Source organism: Bacillus rossius, chromosome 2 (assembly GCF_032445375.1).
Source record: "Bacillus rossius redtenbacheri isolate Brsri chromosome 2, Brsri_v3, whole genome shotgun sequence".
NCBI lineage: Eukaryota > Metazoa > Arthropoda > Insecta > Phasmatodea > Bacillidae > Bacillus > Bacillus rossius.
In genome coordinates, this window is record NC_086331.1 from 101,931,636 (window position 1) to 101,958,126 (window position 26,491).

A 26,491-nucleotide genomic window follows, 5' to 3' on the forward strand; every position below is an offset into this window, starting at 1 on the left:
CTAAGGTATAATTATTTGAATTTTAGCATAACACGAAATGAACCCGCGAATTTTTCGGGCCTCTACTCATCGTCCAGGAGTATCCCCATTAAATAAGGGCATGTGTTTATCGCGAAAAGATTTCTAGACTAGTTGAGAGTTAAAACACTGTAGCTTCGTATGCGTTTCGTGATTGGTTTAGTTTCTTTCAGGCGCGTGTCTACCGTTAAAACACCAACCACGGTAATTCTGCGCGGAACTAAACGCATCCTGAGTAGCTTGGTCACATGAGGCGAGGTCTCTCGCAGACGGCCGCCAAAAACAAAGGCACAAACACTGGCGCAGGCATACCATATATCAGTCTAATGGGAATTTCGATGTTTCGCGAAAAAGTCTGCCTATACCAATTCCTTTATCAGTAATTGGTAGAGACCTGCAAAATTCGCGGTTTCGATGGCCTTCAGGATAGACTGTATACACCCCTGTACACTCGGGCAAATAACGCAAGTTCATTGGCTGCCGACTTGTAAGTCGTCTCAGCTGGTTTGTCTGTGATTCGATCCTTCTTTAGTTGAGGGTTTATAACTGGTTTAGATTCTTCCAGATTCACAGTAAGCCAATAGCAAAATTATGTAAGAGGTATGTGTGTGTGAATTCTAGCCTATCACCGAATGAATCCGCGAATTTTGCAGGTCTCTAGTAATTGGTTTTAAAACCAAACATATATGACATCCAGGATAGACTCTACAGACCTATACTCATACTCATACGTTGTAAGCTGCTGATTGGTCGCCGCTTATATATCGCCATCTCCGTCTTCCGCGCTCACGAGATCCGCACGAATGATGGTTGCAACCACGACAATTCCACGCCATCTTTTCGCCCCAGTCTAGGCTCGACTGTTCTGTACATATCCGGGCCAATGTCACGTGCTCACTGGTCGCTACTTTTGAACTGGGTTGCGCATGATTCGGCTGCAGTGCTGTTTTTATTTCCCTGTTTCTTACTGGCTCAGGGTCGCCCAGGGCGTTTCTAAAGAGCCGAAAGCAAATCATGAAAGCAAAGTGCCAACATAATTCACTGCGAAATTACTTCCCAGAATACTTGTACTTCTGCTGGTGTCTCTGGAGTCACCTTCTCTTGGCTCTAGCTGTGAATGACGTACTTTGAAATATTTGAGCCACTAACGAGAAATTGTTGGAGGAAATTGGATTGTTTTATATGCTTCAATATCATTTTTTCCACGTGTTTGTAACATTTACAACAATACTGGCTCTTTTTGGCAAAAAAAGATTGTTCGTCTTTTAGCTGGGCATTGATAGAAACCTGCAAATTTTACGTTATTATTTGCTTCACATTTTCCGTTTGGATGAACTTTGATTGAATCTTGGGTAGTTTTACTCTCGCCGGAGGAAAAGAAACCAATGAGATGATTCCTAAATTCACTCGCTCGAACCACATGCAATTCGGATGGTACGGAAAAATCTGGCAGAAGCCAAAGAAAAAAATTGATTTGTGAGTCCGGAAATCCGCATTCTCATTTCGGGATAGGTTAAAATTAAAATAAGTACATAAACCTTTAAGCTGCTTTTGATATTGACTCACTGTTCATCTGGACGACACTGGGCCTACGAGAAACCCTCAACAAAATGAAGTATTGAATTACAAACAAACCACAGTTGAGACGACTCACAAGTCAGCAGCCAATGAACTGTCGTTATTTTCCCGAGTGTACAGATAAATGTGTATTCTATCCTGAAGGTCATTGAAACCGCGAAGTTTCCAGTCCCTAACGAATGATAGCTGTGATTTGGTCAGATGTTCTATAAGATGTTGGCAATTGGATTTTGTTAAATTAGGGCGTGTCAAACTCGTGATTTAATGACAAGGGTGAGTTAGGTGTACACACATTAGTAGGACAATGCATTTTTATCGAATATATTTCCAGGCCAGCTGTGTGTTAAAACTCTATGTTACGTGGTTGGCTGGGTTTATTTCGGATATATGTCTACTGTCAGCACAACAATCGTAGCCATCCTGTGCGGAATAAAACTCGTCCTAAATGGCACGGCCAAATATGGCAATGTCTTCCCTTGCAGAAGGCCGCCAATTACAAAGAAACAATCGCTAGCGCAGGCATACTCATTGCAATCTGGTGAGCGATTAGATCTTTTCGCATAAAAATACATAACCCAACATAGGCTGTCAAGGAATAGGTAATAGACACTCCGAAAACTCCGCGTATTCATTTCGCAATATGCTAGAATACAAACAAACATACCTTTATATTGATTTTGTGATTGGCTCAGAGTTTATCTGAAGGAATTTGAGCCAATGAAAAACCTTTGACGAAAAAAAGTATCAAATCTAAAGCATCCCAGTTGACAGATCCCACGAGTCAATCAATAGGCAATTAGAGGGTGGCATTTGCACTAAGTATGTAAGGGATTGTGGAGTCTATCCTAGAGGTAAACGAAAGCGCGAGTTTTTCCAGTCTCTATTGATAGAATATTGCAGGTTTATTCGTGCACGTTGGGTGTTTCCCACACTCCATCCATCATTCGCCCAATGGCAGCCTCTCCTAGCGGGAGCTGACGAGACGAGGCAATTGCAGAGCCCGCAGTTCCCAGCATACAGCGGCTACGCTGTAACACGTGACTCAACGCCGTGCGAAAAACTGGCCACCTTCTTTACTCGCTCGTGAGCAGTGCGTGCTCGATCGGCGCACATCCTGTGTAACTCCCCCACTTACCCTACCAACACCAGCACCTTTCCAACACATTAATCTCACGTTGGCAATTGCGTGCAACAAGCGTGTACAGCCGCGACCAAACACCAGCGCACCTCGCAACACTAATTTAAGACTCGGTTTACGTTCTTCGCAAGAAAAGCAAAAGCGCAGCACGCAACAGACGCAAGAAAACCACGGTGGTTTATAAAACACGCTAGTCGCCAGACTTCACCAACTTCAAACTGTTAACCTGTAGAAAGTTTCTACATCAAGATTCTTTTCGTGACTAGAGTTTTTTTTTAATGGAAACGCGAGATATTCTTTATGGTTTTATTTAAAAGCTTCAATTGCTTTAATTGTGCGATGGTTTGAAAAGTGATACGTAATGCGTGTGATGAAAAGAAAATCGTATATTTCTTTAAACATCGCGTCTGCAGCTTCACTCCAAACACAGTAGGCGGAAACGCAAGCCGAAAAGCAAGAAGTTAAAAGGTGGCCGATGCTTGCGTTGCGTTGTTGTGTCTCGCCCTATTTATGAACGGGCATTGATAAATTGGTTTGATTAACTATTTGCGTCTTGTGTAGTTTATAAACCCAGCATACTGGAATGAACTCAGGTAATAACGTTTTTCACGTCGCTCTGTTACGGCCAGATTGGAAATTATCGGCACGGCTCGGTGTTTCCTCATTGGCTGTCTTTTCAGACAGCAGGACGTTTTAAGACCCTGTTAGGTGTTTTCTACCCTCCAGCAGGAGGTAATACAGCAGACTGACTGGCCTTCTCTGAGAGCTATCAGTAGAGACCCGAAAAATTCGCGGGTTCAATGACCTCCAGGATAGACTCCAATATCATCTACACACTCGGGAAAATGCCAACTGTTCATTGGCTGCTGACTTGTGAGTCGTCTCGACTGTGTGGCCTGTGATTCGACACTTCTATGAGTGAGGGTCTCTAATTGGCCCTCAGTCCTCCAGATTAACAGTGAACCAATGACAGAAGCAGCACTAAGGTATAATTATTTGAATTTTAGTATAACACGAAATGAACCCGCGAATTTTTCGGGTCTCTAGCTATCAGTAGGGGCATGCATTTTTCGCGAAATAATCTGCTCGCTCGTTAGACTGCAACAAGGTATGCCCTCTCTAGCGATTGCTCCCTTGTGATTGGTAGCCGTCTGCGAGAGAAGACAACGCCCTGTCTGGCCGGGAAATTCACGACAAGTTTGCTTCCACACTGGATGGCTGTGATTGGTGCGCCGACAGTAGACATGCACCTGGAATAAACCCAGCCAACCACGAGAGACAGAAAATGCTACAGAGTTTTAACACATAGCTGGTCGGAAAATCTTTTAGCGAAAATTTCATGGCCCTGGCTGTCAGCTACGGTATCGACTGTATCGGACCGTAGGCACTTAAAATTCGCCGTGAAATTGGATTACGCATTTGAAACTTTTTTTTATTGACTTCTCTTCCTGATTAAAATTAACGTGTTTTTTTTTTTAAATCTCATTACATTTAGTGGATCAGTTCAATGGGATCTGTGATGGATAGATATTACTGGGAGTATAGTGCCCTATGTATGTTGCAAGTAATGATGACAGCTGATAATCTAACATTTTTCTTTGAGCAGATAGCACTATAATGACGAAATACAACAAGCGGAATACAAATTACATTGACCTTATAGTAATGCAATGGAAGTACTTATAACATTTAATTACTTTAATTATATTTGGGGACACAAATTTTGTAAAATGATGATTTTTGGTTAGATTGAAAATCAGCAAGTACAGTTTTTTAACAAAACTAAGAGTAACAAAAAAAATATGTATGTAGTAAATATTCATGGAAATTAAAGGTTATTATACCCACTAAACTTTGAGAAAATTGTAAGAAATAAATTGTGTATATCTTTAACATTGCTACTTTCTTGGGTTAAACATTTTTATTTTACTATCATGAAAGATTTTTAGTAGTATAACACAGATTATACGTAACAGTTGAACTCCGTGTAGTTCAATCTGACTAGCGACAATCGTACAACATTACGTTAAGCATTTACAAAACCCCGGTTAAAGTATTAGGTAAAGTTTGCTCCGTTTAACACTTGCTTAATGCTTCTATGTTATTGTAGAGCCTGGAAAAGTTCGCGCTTTCGATGACCACTAGAATAGACTCCACTACCCCCTACATACTTAGGCAAGTGCCGCCTGCTCATTGGCTATTGACTCGTTAGACCTGTCAGCTGGTATGTTTGCGATTCGACACTTTTTCGGTTGAAATTTTTTCATTAGCTCAAAACTTTTCACATAAACTGTGAGCAAATCAAAAAAATAATATGAAGGTGTATTTGTTTTGGATTCTAGCATATCGCGAAATGAATCAGCAGATTTTTCCGGTCTCTAATTATTGCTAAAACCATTAAGTATGTGTTTTCGGCCGAAAACACATACTTAATGGTATAATTATAAGCTCTGAACGTCCTGCTACGTCGTCATTTGATAACATTATTTATTTAATTTGGAAATACGTGTATTGGCTAGATGGTGCTGAATATATTATTTTTAATTTTTGTTTACTATGTTAGAACTATGTAGTTGAGCTATAAACATCACGGTCCAATTTCCAAAAACGAAAAAAAAAATTAATATCTGTATTTAATTTTGCAATTCCTTAGCTGTTATGGATTTTAGTGTATCCATACAAATTTCTCCCTCATTATTACACACTTTCAACTACAGCAGCAATAATTTTTTCCGAAGACTTAAACAACCAATTTAAATAAAGTAATGAGGTTAAGTTTATATCCGTTGTAACCAGGCCGCTGTGCCTAGATTTCTGATGTATAAATGATTATCGTTATAACTATCTATATGATAATACTAGGGGCATGCGGCGTATTTCGAGAAAAGATACCGAGACTAGATGAAAGTTAAAACAGTGTAGAATCGTCTGTGTTCCGTGAATGGGTGAGTTTCTTGTAGGTACTCGCCTAAATTTTGAGCACCAATCAAAATAATTCAGTGCGGAAACAAACGCGTTCTGAGTGGCTCGGTCATATAAGGCAACGATTTATATCGCAGGCGGCCGCCAATCGCAAGGGAGAAACCGCTGGTGCGGGTATACCTTGTTGCAATCTAATAGTCGTTCAGATTTTTTTCGCGAAAAATTCCAGCCCCTACTAATACAATGTTCATTGCGTCCGGAATCTTAAGGTAAAATTCAAAAACATTAATGGGATATTTTTTGAAGTGAAACTTCTTTGCAATATTCTAGCGTCACAATAATTCCTATCGCACGGGGGGAATAGCTAGGTACGTGGTGGGGGAACCGGTAGAGGAGGAGAGTGCGTCAGCGGCGACGCCTCTCCGACGCATGCGCTAGCGGTCCAATGGGGAGAAGGCAAAGAGGCGTAGCGTAGCATGCTATATGCTAGTCGTAACGGTCGGGAGGAGAGACGGCAGGGAAGAGATAGAAATGACGCAGCAGTGATGTTACGGAATTCTCGTAAAGCTGCTTGTGTTTGTCTACTCTTCAGTTTTCTTAACGGCTAACGATTGACGCTACCATATATTTTTTTTTATTTCATTTAAATTATCATTAATTTATTTAATCATGTGGGAAAAAGTTATTGATTTGTGCAATTAACTTTATAAGTATCATTCATTTTTATGCGAAAAGTGTGATTTAAAATGTAAAAACGTCGTATAGACTTAATATGTTAACTTTATAAGTGTAATTTAGTTTTGGAATGTTTACACTGTGATTCTAAATGTCAAAAGGACTTACAGACATGTGAGACTGACCATATAAGTGTTTTTTTTTTTGTTCGATTGGGGTGTTGTTTTGTTCTTTCATTTTATTCATCTGGAAATCGTGTTTTAATAACATGCCTAAAAATAATAAATAGCCAGAAGCAGATATAAGGTATTATCAAAGGTAGCGCGGGAATAAACCGCCAAAAGAGGTGTCAGAAAAGAACCAGTGAACGGATGCGAAAGGAATTTTTTTTTGTTTGAGATCATGCCTGCATTATTACTATTCTTAATTGTTATCTCTTGTTAAATAACAAAATACTAATAATTAGGGGCAGGAAATTTTCGCGAAAAAATCTTAACGCCTACTAGACTGCAACAAGGTATACCCACACCAGCGGTTTCTTCTTTGTGATTGGCAGCCGTCTGCGAGAGAAGTCGTTGCCTTGTTTGCACGATCCACTAAGGACGAGTTTGCTTCCACACTGAATTAGTGTGATTGGTTGATGTAACAATCGACATGCACCTCAAAGTAACTCACCCAATCACGAAACACAGACGATGCTACAGTGTTTTAACTTCCAGATACTCCCGGGATCTTTTCGCGAAATTTTCATGGCCCTACTAATAATGTATCTCTATCTTCACATATTCAGCAAGAAGTTTACACTTTTTCTTTACTATTTAAGGTGTGAGTACGTTTTGTGGCGGCGTGAGCAACTCACACTCCTACACGTCGAGCCCTCCACCGAAGAGACGTCGCCGCAGCCGCGACGAGACCGCTGTGCTGCGGACGCAGACGCCACGCCACAGAGCGCGCACAGCCTGTCCTGCGCTCGCACAGCTAGAAGGAGCAATTATTTTCTACACTCGCCTGTGCTTCCACCAGTCGCGGCGGGAGGCGGCGGTGGAGATAATTATGCCTCGAGGCCCCGCCCACGCGGGCACACAACACGGCGCGCAGAGCTTCAGGGAAGGAAAAAAAAACAGGTGGCAGAAGACTGCTCAAGATATCAGAGTAAGTGTCTGTTTACGAAAAGCCTTCAAGAATATAATGAGGGCGGATGAGAAGTTCTGAATCGTGTTTCATTTCAAAGAGGTATTTTTAGAAGACTGAAAATGGCTGAAACGCGTTTTTTTTTTTTTTTTTTTTTTTTTTTTTAATAATTTTTAGTCACGATACATCTGGTAGAGATTCTTGAAAGAACTCAAGTTAATTGCATTACACATTTATCTTCATTTCGTTGTCATAGGCCACGCCGCGCTAGAAGCACCAGCGGCAGTCGCACCTACCGTTCCTCCTCGCCACAGACACACCCCTCGTCATGTAGAGGCGGTAAGTGCTGACGGCGACGGTACGCAGCATTATAGAGACAGGAAAAATTCGCGGGTACATTTCGCGATAGGCTAGAATCCAAGTGCGTGTAACTTATTGCCGCTTCAGTGATTGGAACACAGTTTGCCTGAAGGACTGTGAGCCAATGAATGACCCTCAATGTAAGAAGTATCGAATCATAAGCATCCCAGTTAGCAGGTGTCACGAGTCAGTAGCCAATGAGCTGGTGTAATATTCCCGCGTACATAGAGGATCGTGGAGTCCATCCTAGAGGTCATTCAAACCGCGAATTTTTCCAGTCCCTAAGCATTGATGGAATGAATGGGGTGGAGGATAACGGAAAAGTCTGCCACGTTTTCCACTTGCGAACCACGATGGACCAGTGCAGCCCCTCCTGGTTCTGACGTCACCACCGAAGAAGTCACGCGGAAAAGTCCAAAAACAAAATCTTAAAAGGTTGGTTTATCGTCAACTGTGCGTCGATAAGCTGCACTTTAGTGGTTTTACGGTAGCAGCCGAATTCACAGTTCTCAACTTAAGCCAGAGAAGTGGCGATTGGCACGAGAACTACCGCATGTAGGTACGTCCGTCGCGCATGTGATTTGATTTCTGTGTTGCTAGGTCTGTGTCTATATTCATTTCAGTAAAAAATTACAGCAGCTCGTGAAGTGTGTCCTGAGCGACGTCACAGGTAAGGGTGAGTTTAGAACGTGACCTCAGAGGAGGAAGGGGGGGGGGGCCGTGGGAATTATGAACATGGCCTTACTCACAACGTACAAATACAACTTTGTATAAGAACTTAAAATACAGTTTAATGTTTAACGGATCCACTTATGACTACGAACAAAGCGTGAATCAGAATATCCTTTACGAAAAATACGAAATTCAAAATAATAATTTTTAATTGATGTGTGCATAGTTTTCTTTGCATTAAGTGGATTCTATGGGTATCGGGTTATTTTTTTCATTGGGAAATACTGATTTTCAAAACAGAAAGTAAAGTCATTAATTAAAATTGTATGAAATCTTTATTCTTACAACCGTAGCTAACGTGTTATAAAGCTATATGCTATGTTTTTTTTTTAAGATATGTGTTTGCTTTTCAGGTTGTAATGTTTTTTTTTTCCTCACTGAAAGGGTTCTAAAATTAGTTATCTTTTTCACCTCGCACGAGCATCGGGAAAAAAACTTTTTTAAACGTGTTTTAGTTTTGATTAATTGGTGGCTATTTAACAGTGTGGAAAATCTTCCCATGTTGAATATAGCTATATTAAAAATTTTAAAAAGCCAAACGGGAAATTGTAATCATTCGGTCGAACCACTGCAACTATTATCGCGTGTCGGTATTATTCTAGAGAGCTCGTATAGCTTTCTTCACATTCCTCTCTCGTCCCTAAGGAAAATTAATTAAATAAGGCAAGGACGTTTTACTGGAAAAGCAGTTTATTTGCGAAATTATGCATCCGTTAGTAAAATAAACAGTTGATTGTAACAACAAAAATATAAGAATCTTAATTCATGTTCAAAGTTTTTTTAATAAATATTGTAATTACTGGAAATCGTTTTTTTATCATTTTAGTGATTTCTTGCCAAAAAATATTTCCGCAAGGGCTGGCCATGTAGAATATTATCAGCCCGAGCAGAAAAATCAAGTGTATGATTTATTTGCAAGTAACAATAATTTATGGTTTAAAATCTGGTGTCCTTAGTGTTCGCTGCCAGAATCGAAGCTTACCCGGTGATCAGTGTCAGTGTGATTATCGGGGATTGGAAGTGGCTAGTTGACGATCGATTATACGATCGCTGGTCCTTAAGCGCATTAGCAACTTAGTCTGGGTGCCTCGCGTCCACGAAGGGCTTACCCGGGTAGCTGACATTTAGTTGAGTATGCTCTCTAGTGAGCTACCGTAGTTGAAAACATTAACTAGAGCATTATGTTACGTTTCTAACTTTCAAGCACAATGTTGGGTACGGAAACCTATCACCTTCCCACAGCAAAACGTAGTGTGGAACCTATCAATTTGATAACTGTGATGCCGTGTGGATTACAGATCAATTCTGACAACTGTATGACAAACTGTCAAAGAGGTTTTGCTGGGAATAAACCAATGGGTCCTCGTTGGCCATGATCGCTAGGGCGTCACACTCATGTGGCCACCCCAGCATGACTCATGTTGTGAGCACAGAGTCAGCACCATAGTGGTTTGGGGCCCGCTGTGATCATGTACGCCCTGTCGCCCTGCACCTCTGCGCATAGCTGTGTGACGCTTAAGGAAACAAACGTACATTATAAATTGAAACCAAATTAAATCAGTGAGATTTTACTGTGAATTTGTTTTAAGTGCTCCACTTGAAATAGAATATTCCAGTTTGTAATGTGATTGAATGTCAAATTTTGTCAGTGGGCATCAGCAAATTCCAAGGTGAGTTCCACTGTTTAATCTCGGGTTCATTGCGAAGACTTTCTGATTCAGCAGCCATTTACTGCCTGCTAGCAGGATTTTCAGTTACTAACATTGCATTGAGTCGGATTCAGAGTGTAATTATTATTTTTGAGCATGATTTAACAGTTTGTCCAACGAGTTGCAGTAGTTCAACAGTTTCTCAGGTACATGCTAGTGACTTTGCAGCAGACAACAGTTTCTCAGGTACATGCTAGTGACTTTGCAGCAGACAACAGTTTCTCAGGTACATGCTAGTGACTACGCCAGGCGCCCCAAGCCGCCGGAACTGTGGCGTCGAGCTCAGTCCAGAGGCGGGAGATCGCGCGGCGAAGGTCGCCGACGTGGCGTGCCTCAAGAGGCTGTCATCGGTCTGCGTCCCCAGGCCTCGTCGTCCGAGATACCTCGCCACCACAGACCCTGGCAAGCATCTTCATCTATAAGTAGGGACCGGAAAAATTCGCGGATTCATTTCGTGATAGGCTGAAATTCCAAATGTGTACAATTCTGCTGGTTCTGCTATTGGCTCGCAGTTTAACTGGAGCTCTCTGGGCCAATGAGAGACTATCGAACAAAAAAGCGTCGAATCACAAGCTACCCAGTGGAGACGCCTCACAATTTAGTACCCAATGAACACGCGTGTTTACTTGAGAAATGCAGAGGGTAATGGAGGCTATCCTAGAGGTCATTGAATCCGCGAATTTTTCCGGTCCCTATCTATAAGTGATGCAGAGCTGTCTTCGTGACACGTCCTGGAATGCCTGCAGCCGATGGTAAACATGCCGCTCCCGGGTGTACTCGAGTCGAAGAGCAAAGATGCCGTCTGACACATGCGGTCGAGTGATGAGTGGAACAGTGGAGTTTGGCGAAATGGACTGTCTCCGCGTGACCCAACCCACCACCCCGCTTCTGGCTCTGTGCGATGCCCATCAACCTTCCAGTCTGCTTGGCTGCGCAGTCATGAAAGGCAGGTTTCCGTGTGCTTTGCTGTTGCGCCAATGCTCGTAGGTTCTAGGGATTACAGTCAAGCGGCAGCGCTCATATGTATGAGTAGGGACCGGAAAAATTCCCGGGTTCAATGACCTGTTCGATGAACTCCATTGTTATACGTACACTCGGTCAAATGTCACCCACTCATTGGCTGCTGTCTTGTGAGACGTCCGAACGTAGCAGCCTGTTATTCGATAAAGCTTTGGTTTGGTGTTTCTAATTGGCCAAGAGTCATCCAGGTGAGTTGCGAGCCAATAGCAGAGGCAGCACTGAGGTATAACGATTTGTATTTTAGCCTATCGCGAAATGAATTCGCGAATTTTTCCGGTCTCTATGTATGAGGCAAAGGGATCTCCACGAGTGCGGTGTGCTCCAAGCGCTCATGATCCCGACTCATGCCGGGCTGCCGGAATCGAACCAGCGACCTTTTTTAACGTCTCTTCGACACCGAGCTCAATGCAGACACGGACAAGATAAAGGAAACCAAGGAAGTCCACTCGTTAGCGGAACCTACACTGAAAGAAATTTTTGTATATTTTACAAGGAAAATCCTTGGAAACCCTGTTGCCAAGGATATTTCTTGCAAAACTACAAGGCAGAGCCTTGCAAAATCGCACATGGTACATAGCTCTGCCTTGTAGTTTTGCAAGAAATATCCTTGGCAACAGGGTTTCCAAGATTTTCCCTTGTAAAAGTACAAAAAAATTGTTTAGGGTGTAGATCATTCTGGACGGAGTTTGTGTCCTCGGTGTTGCACTCCGAGCCAGCGGGGAAGTCGGTCGCGCAGTGTCCAGTGCGGAGCAGCGGCGGCCTGGTCCAAGAAGGACGGCCTAGTCCCTCGCAGCCATGACCATTCAAGCAGATCCTGGCTAACTGGGTCAACCCCCGAGGCCGCGGGCCTGCTGCAACCTTGGGGGTTGCGCCATGGCGGCGAGGGTGGGAACACTGACAAAGTAACGAAATCCCGCTCCCCGACACCAGCCGGGGGCTCGGGGAATGTTAAACAAGAAGGCAGCTGTTATGGTTGCGAGGCACGGACAGTGGGCGACCCAGAGATTCGCTTGCAATCGCCCGGAGAGGTTGAGAAACGTTGCCGCATACTTGCGAATACATGACGGCTAAGCATTACTTCTTTAAAGTTAAAAATATAATAATAATAAATAAAGTTACTCGTGACCTGAAGAAAGCTGCCGATAAGCACATACACATTTCTTTCTTTCCAGCAAATTTCATATTACACCCAGGGGCGTAGCCAAGGGGGGGTATTAGGGGTTAACCCCCCCCCCCTTAGCAGTAAATCTTTAATTAATTTCTTATTTCCTATTCATCACTCAAACAAATTTCATATTACAATTAATAAAATTTTTATCATTACAATATTTAAATTTAAGTACTGAAAACTGCTAAAATAGCACTATTTTACCCCTTAAAATCCAAATTTTCACGGGGGAAAACCCCCGGACACCCCCCCCCCCTTTAATACGGGAGGGGGGGGGGGCAGCATGCTTCTTAACACCCCCCATACACAAATCCTGGCTACGCCACTGATTACACCAAGTCCAGGCTACGCGCGCGTACAACATGCGACATTTAAAATGGAAAGTTGACTATTTCCAAGTACGCTAGCGCGTGCTGGTGTGGCATGTTCTGGCGTCGAAGCGGGGCCGCGGCCACAGCGAGCCGTCCAGCCCACCTGCGCGGCCAGGTGCGGGGGAACAAGCGCACGTCAGTTTGGGGCCTCGCCGCCAGTTCGCGCGCTGCGCGTTGCGACAGCGAGCTTGTCAAATGGGTCACGCCCGCCGCGCCGAGAGAGTTTTGCGCGCCGCTGTACGCGCGCACCTGACTCCCACCAGCTACAGAAATAACCCATTGCGGGCGAGGTAGAGGTACTCACACATGCAGTCGTTATCCCCCAGCAGCGGCGTCCGTTCGGGTCGGCACTTCGAGGCGGCAGGAGGGCGAGAATTTAGGGTAGAATTAAAAAAAATAAACAGCTCCACCGGGCCAGGGCACGAACCGGAGCCAAGCGCGACGCGAAACACTCTCACGGGCGAACCGAGGCTCCCGTCTGGGCAAGACCAGGCCCGCCACTGCTGCCATCTAAGCCTAGCCGAATACAGTTTATCCGGCCCCCCTCCACTCCGTGCTTCCCCTACTTCCCCTCTCCCGCCGTGACGGTAGCTGCCTCCTCCCCCCCGCCCCCCTCCCGACCATCGAGCGGAATGCAGGCGCGCAGTCGCGCAACGAGCGCACCGTTTGATTACACACGCGGGCCAGCCGCGCCACGTAACCAGAGTGGCGGCCCAGGGCTTCGCGGGCCGCCGGCTATTTACCTCTGTGGCGGCCCGCTGTCGGAAAGTTGACCAATTTACTCTTTCAAACTAAATTTTTAAGCCGACCTGGAACCTAAATATCGACCACATATTTGCTAATTTATCTTCACAAATTTTGATATTCTTTCCCAATAAATCATCCTCGGGTCAGTTTTATAAATGTGTATGGTTAAATTCCGGTGTAATCACATCAATATTCGTGGCACTAAACACTACGTTTTTCTAAGACGAAATCAGGAAATAAAATTTGTGATGAACAGCAATATATATTAAATGCTAATAAAATTTTAATTTTACTTTTCACATCAATTTTAGCAGAACACTAGCAGAACAAGTAAAATAAAAAAATGAAATACCGGTGCGATTCCTTGGCTTGCCCTGCCTTGAAGCCGCTATGTAACCAACCACTGGAGGCTTGTATTTTTCGCGAAAAGATTTCGAGAGCAGATGTATCAACGCATTCTAGCATCTTCTGTGTTTCGCGATTGGTTGAGTTTTCTCACAGGTCTCGCGTGTCCGTTGCCAGCACCCGAATCGCAGACATTTGTCTGAGGGAGCAAACTCATACTGATTGGCATTGTCAAATGTGGCAATGGCTGCTCATGCAGACGCCCGCCGACAACATTGAAGGAAATGTTGGCGTGGGCATAATTTATATCAAGACCAGGGTAGGTTCTACAGTCGTCACTTGATTATTTGATAATGATTTACGAACTGGAGAATCGTGGATTCGTTACTTCTTTGACTAGTGACTTCCCATTGACTGACGGTCCTCCAGATAAACTGGGTGCCAATAATAGCAGCAGCAGCGTAAAGGTACAATGGTTTAAACTCTGACGTATTGCAAAATTAATGTGTTTTTTTTCCGGTCTTTGTTTATAACACTCAGATTGTACCGTCAAAAATTGCATGCCCCTGCCAATACGCATACCGCCATACGGTAAATAAAGTACTAGTCAAGAGTTGCGGTGTCCCTTCATAATTTTGCTACAAGATCGAAAACTTGACAAACATGTACTTGCAGACCGGAAAAAATACAGTATATCTATAAAATAATTTCCCAGTAGTACATTTTTGATAGTATCAACTGTAAGCGTTTGTAGAGTGTTGGTAACAATCAAAGAGTAACTCAAACCGTTTTAGATAAACCGCATGCGAGAGTACTGCTTTGTTGTTTTCTCTCTTGCAGCGCCACCTATGTTGAAAGAATGGCTCTTTCCCCAATTAGTGGAGGGTGAACCTGTAAACTTCGTTTGGTGACCGGATGGAGTCCCTCCCCTTTGGAATCTATTTATACGAGAGTGGTTTAACGTCGAAGTTCCTGAACGCTGGATTGGTCGTAATGGTCGAGACAAAGGAGCTCTTTTTCGCTGGCCTCCACGTTCAACTGACATAACGCCATGCGATTTTTTCATCTAGGGCGTTATAAAAGATCGTGTCTACGTTCCGCCGCTACCTAATGATTTGGCAGATTTGAGACACATAATTAAAGAGCCTATTGCATCCATTACTCCGGGCATGTTAACCAAATTGTGGGAATAATTGAACTTTAGGTTGGATGTGAGCCGTATAACTAAAGGTGCACATATTGTTATTTGGAAGAAAAACTAGGTTAGTTTACATTCGATTTGATTTATGATTTGTTGTAAATAGTCTGAATTTAATGTTATTATATGCCATTCGAACTGGGACATTATTTTATGGACAATCTGTATAACTTTGCGTAGCTGGTGCTATTTGGCTCATGGTTTATCTGGATCACTCTGGGCCACTGTGAGACCCTCAGTCAAAAAAGTATCGAAACACGGGGAACCTGGATGAGACGTCTTACAAGTCAGCAATCAATGAGCAGAGTGTATCGGTCCAATCATTCAGAGAACATTTGAGTATATTCTGGGGGTCATCGAAACCCCGAATTTTTCCGGTCCTCACCAACACGAATGTGGTTTTGTCACGCTTTTAATTTACAACAAACTTATTGCAAGGTTTCAATAAACTCTATGTTTTAATACTATTCTTCTATGTAAATACAATAAATAACAAAAATGTGTATAATGTCTGTATGAAGACACAGAGTTTTTTTTCGTTAGCAAGAGGAGTAACAGCCTTGATTCTTTTCTATGGCTTCAAAACTTTTAATTTAGCTTATATAATCTGTATATTTAACTCAATGATGTAAAGCCATATATATGCTGCAAATAAATTAAAGGTAAAACATCTGACGTTGCCGATGCAGAAAGGAAAAAGGAAATGGCATTGCATTAACACCAGTCTCACTCGCATACACACACACACACGTACATCCGTACACACATACGGGTATATACACAGACCGGGGCGAATAGCAACACGATTTGCAACAGCACGCCAGCGACCTCTCAGCTGAATGATAGAGTCCTTAATAATATGACGATGAGGCGTTTCACCCATAGGCCATAAAATAGTGTCGTGGGCATAAGCAACCCCACGGTTGTGACAGCTGTGACGTCCCTATGCTTACCGAGGCGGGGCGCCATGGTTAGAGACCCAGAAAATTCGCGGGGTCAATGACATCCAGGATAGACTCCAATATCTTCAAAACACTCGGGCAAAAGCCAACTGTTCATTGGCTGCTGACTTGTGAGTCGTCTCGACTGGGTGGCCTGTGATTCGACACTTCTATGAGAGAGAGTCTCTAATTGGCCCTCAGTCCTCCAGATTAACAGTGAACCAATGACAGAAGCAGCACTAAGGTATAATTATTTGAATTTAAGCATAACACGAAATGAACCCGCGAATTTTCCGGGTCTCTAGCCATGGTTTTCCATTGCCTTTCACAAACACCCAGTCCTGAGCCCAGAGAGAGTGTCTGAATTATCCCCTCCTCCGCCTGGCATCGAACCCGCCCACTGGCCAGGCACGCTAGCCAGTGGTCCAAGTGGGCAGTCCCCTAACAATAAGGGACCGAAAAAATTCGGGTTGTTACCTCTAGGATAGACTGGAAAGTCCTGTGTATATTCCGGCAACTGTCGCCAGTTCATTGGCTGTCGACAGGAGAGCCGTCTTAACTGGGTATACTATGATTCGATATTTCTTTAGTTAAGAGTTTCTCATTGGCCAAGAATATTCCCAATAAACTATGTGTCGGAGCAGGTAGTTTTCGCGAGAGAAAAAAAAAAGGACTGCAATGTGTTATGCTTGCGCCAACGGTTTCTTCCTTATTATTGGCAGTCGTCTGCAGGAGCAGCCATTGCCTTATTCCCCGTGGACTTTCAGGCTGTGTTAGCTTCAGTATTGAATTATTATGATTGGTGTGCTGGCAGTAGGCATGTGCTTGAAAGGAGCTACACCAATCACGAAACACAGAAAATTATGCGAGGGGGGGTGAGTTATCTCCCAAGTAATCTCTAAAACCTTTCGCAAAAAATGCATGCCCCTAACTATGTGCCAACAACGGAAGCATCTTAGAGGTAAACATATTTTAATTTAATCTCATACGCGAGACGCATGTGCATACTTTCCGGTCCCTTCTTATCCATATCGAGAATGAAAAGTAAAACTAATCTCGAGGAGAAGCTGGCTAGAGCGGACGAGATCTGATTTGTTGGCGGTGAGACGTGAGATTGCTGATGTGGCCTTGTGAGTAATAGGATAAAAAGGAAATATGTTTACCTCAAAGCTGAGTCTGCTATCCGCAAAGAGTAAGCTCCGTGTATTTGTCGTGAAAAGATTTCCAGACCAGCTGTGTGTTAAATATTGTAGCATGGCCTGTGTTTCGTGGCTGGCTGGGTTTATTTAAGGTACATGTATATTGTCAGCAAACCAAAATTAGCCACCCAGTGAAGAATAAAAGCGCCCTGAATGGCCCAGCCAAATCCGACTATGGCTTCTCTTGCAGACTGCCGCCAGTTACAAAGGAAAGAATGAAAAATAGCTAGCGCAGATATACCTTATTGTAATCCAATGAGCATATAAAAAATCTCGCAAAAAAAAAACACGCTCCTGCACATATTTTCTAGAGAATATTCTTGACTGAGGAGAAACTTTCAAAAAGATATATGGAATCGCAGGCTACCAATTAAGTTCAGGCGTCTCACCAGTTAGCAGCCAATGAACAGGTGACATTTGACCGAGTGGACACAGGACTGTGGAAACTATCCTAAAGTTCGTTGAAACACGAATTTTCCCGGTCCCTAAGCAATTATTAGTATCGTTTTAAACATCGTTCGACAATCATCTTTATAACATATAAACTAATTTTTTTAATAAAGAAAACTCCATACTTTGGGCTTTATTTTCAATTTTCCAAACAAACATTGTTTGAAAATAAAATGGCATATTAGGTTAAAGTTTCTAAAGCAAACCATGCCAAAACGGGTATGTCCATGGCATTTTATTTTGTTCAGCTTACATGAAACTGTTGGTAAGTTTCGCAAGACTCCATCAAACTGAGGCGTTCTTCTGTATGTTTAAAGCTCAAAACGTGAACATGATTGCTAGTTGCATGTATAGGAACGGGAAACTTTCGTGTATTCAATGACCTATAGGTTAGACTCTGCAGTCCTCTGTAAATTTGGGTATAAGTCGCCTGTTCATTGGCTGCCAACTGACGAGATGTCTCCACGAGGTGTTCTGTGATTCGATACTTCTTTAGTTGAACGCTTCTCATTGGTCTCATTGGTCAGTAAACTATGTGTCAATAGCGAACGTATGTTTTGAGATGTACACATTTTAATTTTATTTTATTGAGAAATGAATCTGAGAATTTTCCGGGTCCCTAGGCATGTTTTCCATGTGTTTTTCTGTGTGTATGATGGATTATTTCAATTTTATTTTGTTTTATTGTGGTAAATTTACATACGCTGTTGAATGTATTCTAGAAGTAAGCATGCAATACTGAAGAAAAGTTCCCAAATATTTTTTTTAAAAGCTCCTTTTTTTGCAGTGTTGGTAATATGAGAAAATGAGATAAAGAAACGTTATCTTCCGAATACCTCTAACCTCCCGCTTGTGACTACCACTAAAAATAGTTGTGTTAAAAATAAAATACTTACATTTAAGTACATAATTAAATGTTGCAACATTTGCTCTGACAAAATAATATTCGTTTGTAACTCTTTTTTTATAAAAATTTAGAATGATTTACACCTGATACCAAATTAATGACTACTAATTCAGCTGTCATCTGTTTTTTATTTATTAAGAAACTTAAACCTACTTTTTGATTGCTGATTATGCTGCAAATGTATCCACGACCTAGTGAAAAAACCAGTCACACAATATTCAAAAACTAGTTTAACACAAAACATTTTAACAACGTTTTTGAATATTATATTTTGAAAATTGATATTATATTTATTCTGCTATTTTTTTTAATGTATGCAGTGGTCATAAGTTTAACATTTCTACCTTAATTGGAAATTTTATTTCACTCATCCGATATAACTATCTGCAATCTCAATTGGCTTATTTATCTTGGTTTTTTTTTACTATTTTTCTGAACACAACACGTATCTCGAGAAATATTTAATTATGTGTATACTTTGCGATAATGCGCGCAAGATAAATGCTATCTTATGTGATAACCGGAACCTAAAACCCAGTCTTTATTACCGCAGTTTTGCACGATAGTATTTTTGCGTAGGAAAAGGAAGTTATTTAGAACTGATAAAAGATTTGTGAAAAGTGCTAATAGATTTATTAAATGGCTATTCAGGTGTAATTATCATTATCGTATGATTACCTTATAAATATGTGTGTGTGTTTGTATGTGTGTGTGTTGGCTACATTATGTGACTATATACACAATGCAAGAAAGTGTAAATTTACACATTAAGATTCGTGTATTTTTTTTTTCATAATTTTACTTACATTTTTGAAAAGAACACATAGAGTTTGTGTACTTTTACACATTAATCGTGTAAAGTTACCACTGTGTCATGAAATCTTACACCAAATGTAGGACTATATTCTAAAAACTTAATATTGGTGTAAAAATAACAGTTTCTCTATATATTATATTCTTCTGGTGGTTTTACACCCACTATGTCCTTGTAAAATTACATTAACATAAAGTAAAATAACACATTATGTTGTGATAACAATACACTAACATGGTTTGTGTAATCTTACACAAACAGTGCTTAATGAAAATTCTATCAAAAAGTGTTAATTTACTAACGGGTATCTTCGTGTGCATACACTGTAAAAAAGTGGTTTATTCCCCCCTTCGAAGAAGATGTTTTTTTTTTTACACGTAAGTAGAAGTAAGTTGTGAAAACGCATTCTCTGTAATTTTATATGCAGTGTAGCATAGACTTCAAAATATACTGCAAATAATAACTTAAAAAAAAGTCGACTTTGAGTATTTATACAGAAATATAGGTGTAGATAAAACTAAAAATTTGTTTCTATGTATAATATTAAATTGATAAAATATTTCACACAGACCTGAGTTAAAAATACAGTTGCTTTTAAGTTATTACCTTAAATATTTGATAGTGTAAAATTTCTCATTTTTAGTTTTAAAGTTTTTTACCACAAAATTGGAGTAAAATGACACTGAACCTAGTAAAATTACTTTGACACTGGCTGTAATAGCTGTAACTTAAAGAAGTGACACTAACACCCCTGGCAGCTGATTTTGAAGATAATAGTATTGCGAGAGGAATGAAAGTGATTAAAATAATTAGTCGATGACTCCCCAGTAGGTAATCACAGTGGCTTCTTAGAGACCTATAGTTTAAACAAATATTCTTAGGTTGTATTCCTAATTTCATTCCATTATTCCTAAATTACAATAACTACTAATGGTGAAAGTCGTTGCTTTCCGATCACGAGATGAGCAGCTGCGATCATCGTCCATGGCTCGAGCCCAGGCCACCGCACTCGGGATTTTATAAAGGCATCTACAAGAAGCTACACTAGCGACACCTAGTAGCGAACTACAGAACCTTCCATGATGTCATACGAAGTGCAAATATCCAATGAATGATATAAACAAATATAGAGAAGCGTATTTTTACGCAAATAAAAAAGTTTTTTATTTTACAATATATTACACATGCATGCACTGCATATTTAAATTATAAATGTATGTGTAAATTTAAATTTAAACTAGTAAAATTACTTATCCAAACTATGTATAATCGCGCATATAGTAATAATGTGGTTTTTAATGCTAAATAATTAAATTGACTTTCTGTTATGTGTAAAATTACACAAACTTTTTTTGTGTTATTTTACAACAAAACATGTCTTTATACATGCCTGTATATATTTAAAAATACATTTCACATGTCAGATAAAAATAAACGTACATCAGTGTAGATACAGCTACCATCCACATCGGTGTAAAATTACACTTATTTTTACAGTTAATCATTAAGGCAAGCGTATATTTAGAAGTACGTCCTTGTCTACGATTTATGTTTTCTATTGTACAACTTTCCAAAATGAACCAAGTCCTCAGAAGTGCATTCAAGAGAAAACATATTTGATGGTGTCAAGAAAATTAAGAGCTCGCATTATTAGTAAAAGTGCTTTAAATCAGTAATAGTTTGCTTCATGTTATCGAGGGAGGCAGAATACGCTATTCGGCAGTAGCAATCCTTGGAACTGCAACATCCCGTTATGTACATTTGTTTTAAGTTTAGTCGGTAATTTCAGCTTGGTTTATTATATTTGAAACGTGAAGTTGAAAATAAATTAAAAGTGAAAGAAGATGATACCAGTGTTCCCTTCATTTATGTCTGCGATTATCAGTAATCATAATGAGATGGATTAATAAAAAAAAATGTTTTAAAAACCTATTTCGTCTATGTAATTAAAGCACTCAAACACTATTCTCAGTGGTCAAAATGTAACTTCAGAGGACCATGTTTGCAGGTAAAAGCCTTTGGGTTTGAACCCCAGCCATGCGAATCATATCTGAGCCGACTACAAATGTCTATGTAGATGAGGTTTTTTCATAATCACTTCAATTACATTCCTGTCATAAATGTTAAGACGTAAAAAAGGATGGTAAAAAAAATAATTACACGAATGCATAAATATGTCACTGATAAAGTGTAATGTCAAAAGTTTTAAGAATAGTTTATACGACGTTTTACATTGCATATCATGAGTCATGATAGGGAAATGTGAACAAAAGGTTTAATTCATATAGCATAAATACATCACAATTGCCATTTTACTTTAAACATAAAATGTAGACTGCAAAAAAGATGTGATTTTTTTTAATGCATCAAATTGACGACCTTGTTGTGTACTGTTCTTAGCTTAAAACGTTGAACAAACCGTTAACAACAAGGCTTAAGGGAAACGCCTACCTCAAGCTTTCTGCACATTCCAGGTATAGAAGAGCAAGACGGCGATAAGGGCGAAAATGGCTAGCTATTCATATACCTTCTCGCCTCTACGCGCAAACCGGTATTGTTTTGGTGTCGGGTGCAACCTAGGAATTTTAAACGGTGCGGTGACCTCAATTAGCTATTACGTCCATTAGATTGCAATTAGATATGCCAGCACCAGCAGGTTCTTCCGTGTAACCGTCGCCTTATTTGACCGAGCAACTCAAGGCGCGTTTGCTTCCGCAATGATTACAGACCTGAAAAATTCGCGGGTTCATTTCGTGTTATGCTAAGATTCAAATAATTATACCTTAGTGCTGCTTCTGTCATTGGTTCACTGTTAATTTGGAGGACTGAGGGCCAATTAGTGACCCTCACTCATAGAAGTGTCGAATCACAGGCAACCCAGTCAAGACGACTCACAAGTCAGTAGCCAATGTACAGGTGGCATTTGCCCGAGTGTGTAGAGGGTATTGGAGTCTATCCTGGAGGTCATTGAACCCGAGAATTTTTCGGGTGTCTAGCAATGATGAATTACTGTGACTGGTGTTGTAACAGTACTGTAGACATGTGCCTGAAAGAAACTCGACCAACCATGAAACACAGGCGAAGATATAGTTGTTTGAATCTCTGCTAGTCTCGAAATGTTTTCGCGAAAAATATTTGCCCACATCTAGGGAGAGGAAAAATTCGCAATTTCGACGACCTCGAGGATAAACTCCAAGGTTCTCTGCGTGCTTGAGCCAATACATCCTGCTCATTGGCTGCTGACTTGTGAGACGTCTCAACCAGGTTGTCCGTGATTCGATATTCTTTCAATGATGGTCTCACAGCAACCCAGAGTCCTCCAGATGTACCATTAACCTGCATCGCAATGTTATAATTATTTGAATCTTTCCGGTCGCTCCCCCTAGCTATTACTTGGGACCTGCGGGATATCACGTTACTTCCTGGTGCCAGGCTATAGTCTCCGCAAACGTGTGCCTAGCGAAGCTGATGTCTTGTGTTCTTTGGCTGCTGCCGCATCCCACATTTTCTCTGGGTCGCACATAATTCGATCAGATGTTTTCTGCGTGTTTTGTGATTGGCGGTTGGTCCTGCATGGCGAGTCATATAACCCGTACGATGATGGCATGGGTAGTTCCAGTTTATGGACATTTTCATTTAGAATGCAAATTCCGTCGAACACTAACTAGTAGGGACCGGAGAAATTCGCAGTTTCATATCACGATAGGATGAAGTTTAAACATGTTTACCTCCAAGCTAATCCCGCTATTGGCACATAGTTAGAGACCTGAAAAATTCGCGGATTAATTTGGTGATAGGCTAGATTTAAATAGTTATACCTCAGTGCTGCCTCTGCTATTGGCTCACAACTCACCTGGATGACTCAGGGCCAATGAGAAAAACTCAACTAAAGCAGCATCAAATCGCAGGCTGCTACGTTGGGGCGTCTCACAAGACAGCAGCCAATGAGTGGGTGACATTTGACTGAGTGTACGTAGAACCATGGAGTTCATGCTAGAGGTCATTGAACCCGCGAATTTTTCCAGTCCCTACACATAGTTTATTGTGAATACTCCTGGCCAATGAGAAAATCGAACTAAAGAAGTATCCAATTACAGCGTACCAAAATAACACGTCTCACAAGTTGTTAGCCCTAGAGCAGGTGACATTTGCCCGCGTAAAGAGAGGACTGTGGAGTCTATCCTGTAAGTCATTAAAAGCGCGAAATTACGGAGGAAAAAACCATAGAAGACAGCATTACGTTTGAATGGTACTTTTTTATTTTTTGAAAAATTCAATTTTGTATCCTAATACTTGCTTCGAAAATATTTATGGTTAAAATACAGTTCTGGTTTTTGAAGATAAGCGCCTGACCCAGAACTAGAACAAAAAAGCGTTTCAGCCTTTCGCGACAGAGTCGGGCTCGATAAAAAAATGGTTTATCGCGTTATTGCAGTCGGTCGTTGGCCAAACAAAAGAACTAGACTGGAGCAAAGAGCGTATATTTTGATGTGCACGTGAGTCCGCTGAGGAGATAACTAGTTTTACGCACATGCATGTCTCCGTGATGCCGTACACAGCGCTACCGATAGTAATGGGTATGTATTTTCCGCGGGATAATCTGAGTATTCATTAGACTGCAGTAAGGTATGCCTGCGCTAGCGATTGTTCCCATTTAATCGGCGGCCGTCTGCAATAGATTCCGGTGCCCTATTTTGCTGGGCCATTCATAACGTTGAATGCTTCCGCACTGGATGGCTGAGATTGGTGCGCTGACTGAAATAATCCCAGTCAACCACAAGACCCAGACAATGCTACAAAGTTTTAACACCCAGCTGATATAGAAATCTATTCGCGAACAATGCACGGGCCTACTGACAATGGCCTCACAAAGTTACTGCGAGTATTGTTCGTTGACCAACTTTAAACCTCAAACATACTACAGGCAAGAGATATTCAATAATGCAGTGTAGATTGCTATGAATACAGCCACGACTATTTCCCAGATTTATTCCACTCAAGGCTGGATTCAACTTGCCGATAAATAATCCAGTCTTTTTATAAATGCTTATTGTTGAATTACAAGCTCACATCCTTTGGCTAGTTTACACGTCAAAGGGTAGCCATTACTTATACGTGTTTATAAATAGTTCAACGTAATCTAGGGCGTCTCAGGAGCCCTCTAGCCCAATAATCAACGTGAAGCAGATGGCATATGTAATTTAGGTATAATTTGCTTCCCAATGAATTCAGGAAACAATCGTTTACTCTAGATATGAACATAAAGGGTGAAATAACATCTGGGCGTAACATAAGCAAAAAAAAAACACTTCAGCTGTGTCTCTGCAAGAAAAGAAATATTTTATCTACTTTTCGTTAATGAAACCAGATTTGAAATAAACTTGAGAAATACTATTTCATCACGTATCTTATTACAAGAACCAAAATATTACCAATTATATCTTATATTATTTGTTGGTAACAATAAGTTTGTTGTATCCTTGTATAAGATTTTAATTAGGGACCGGAAAGATTCTCGGTTGTTATGACATTCAGGATTGACTCCACAGTACTCTGCATGCTTGGCCCACTAAACCCTGCTCACTGGCTGCTGACTTATGAATAGAGACCCGGAAAATTCGCGGGTTCAATGACATCCAGGATAGACTCCAATATCCTCTACACACTCGGGCAAACGCCAACTGTTCATTGGCTGCTGACTTGTGAGTCGTCTCGACTGGGTGGCCTGTGATTTGACACTTCTATGAGTGAGGGTCTCTAATTGGCCCTCAGTCCTCCAGATTAACAGTGAACCAATGACAGAAGCAGCACTAAGGTATAATTATTTGAATTTTAGTATAACACGAAATGAACCCGCGAATTTTCCGGGTCTCTACTTATGAAACGTCACAACCAGGTTTCTCATGATTCGATATTTCTTTGACTGAGAATCTCTCATTGGCTCAGAGTCCACCAGGTAAACCATGAGCCCATAGCACCAGCATCGTCAAGTTATACGTTTTTGTTTTTAGCATATTGCAAAATAAATCCATGGATTTTCCAGTCTCTAATTATGATATATTTTCACTCATATGAACAAGTAACTGTATTTTATTTCAGATGAGTTTGAATGATATTTTTATTGATCACATCACACCACTTCACTGGTTTGGTTGATGGATATGGACCGAAAAATGTCTCTCATTTATTTCTCTATAGAATAAATTTCAAATATGTTTGCATGCAGATAATTGGGAATACAATTGGTTAATGAGGAACCCGCAACTTGAGATTTGCTCGATTCACAGGCTTCTAATTTGATACATCTCACCAATCGGCAGTCATTTAGCAGGTGACATTTTCCCTAGTACACAGAGGACTGTAGTGTCTTTTGTACGTGAATTTTTTCGGTCCATGATCACGGGGTATTTGGCAAGGACAAGGAAGCCAATGGGAAAAAAAAATTTTTTAAAACATTGTACCGAATGTTTAGATACCCGCAGATAATGTGAAATTTGGCAGCTGCTGATGAGCACGTGACATCGAAGTAATTACGTAGGCGTTTGGTGGGGTCAAGCCTGGCGCCTGAGAATAACGCAAATTTTGCAGGTGTCTATTGATGGAACCACTACAAATTGTATTTATTTGGCAGAGAAGTTGTTCCAACTGTTTCCTTAATAAATGTCTTCAATAAGCAAGATAATTTAAAATCTATACTAATATTATAAAGCTGAAGAGTTTGTTGGTTTGTTTGTTTGAACGCGCTAATCTCAGGAACCACTGGTCCGATTTGAAAAATTCTTTCAGTGTTGGATAGTACATTTATCGAGGAAGGCTATAGGCTTTATCATATTATCAATAACATTAGGGATCCTTACTTAAAGTCCAATTTAGAATCAAATGCGTTGGAGGGGGTAAGATACAACATGCAGTACACGTACGAAGTGTGTGTTGACAATGCCGCAGGCGCTAGAAGTTTATTTCCTATTGCCTATTAATATTGTTGCCACGCACTAGATGCCTTATCATTCTTTATTTTCCCATACAAGTAAAAAACACCCGTGTGATATTAACAACGAAGCAATCAAT

General features: G+C 40.9%; 1 protein-coding gene across 10 annotated transcripts in view; it reads right to left on the reverse strand.

Annotated features, from left to right (window-relative positions):
- Positions 1–13,331, reverse strand: part of LOC134529524 (plasma membrane calcium-transporting ATPase 2) — a 349,005-nt gene extending 335,674 nt beyond the window's left edge. For all 10 annotated transcript variants that reach the window (XM_063363712.1, XM_063363709.1, XM_063363708.1 and 7 more), the window contains exon 1: positions 13,127–13,331. The gene's annotated coding sequence lies outside the window, so the exon portion shown is untranslated. The remainder of the gene's footprint in view (positions 1–13,126) is intronic.
- Between the last annotated feature and the right edge of the window lie 13,160 nt (positions 13,332–26,491).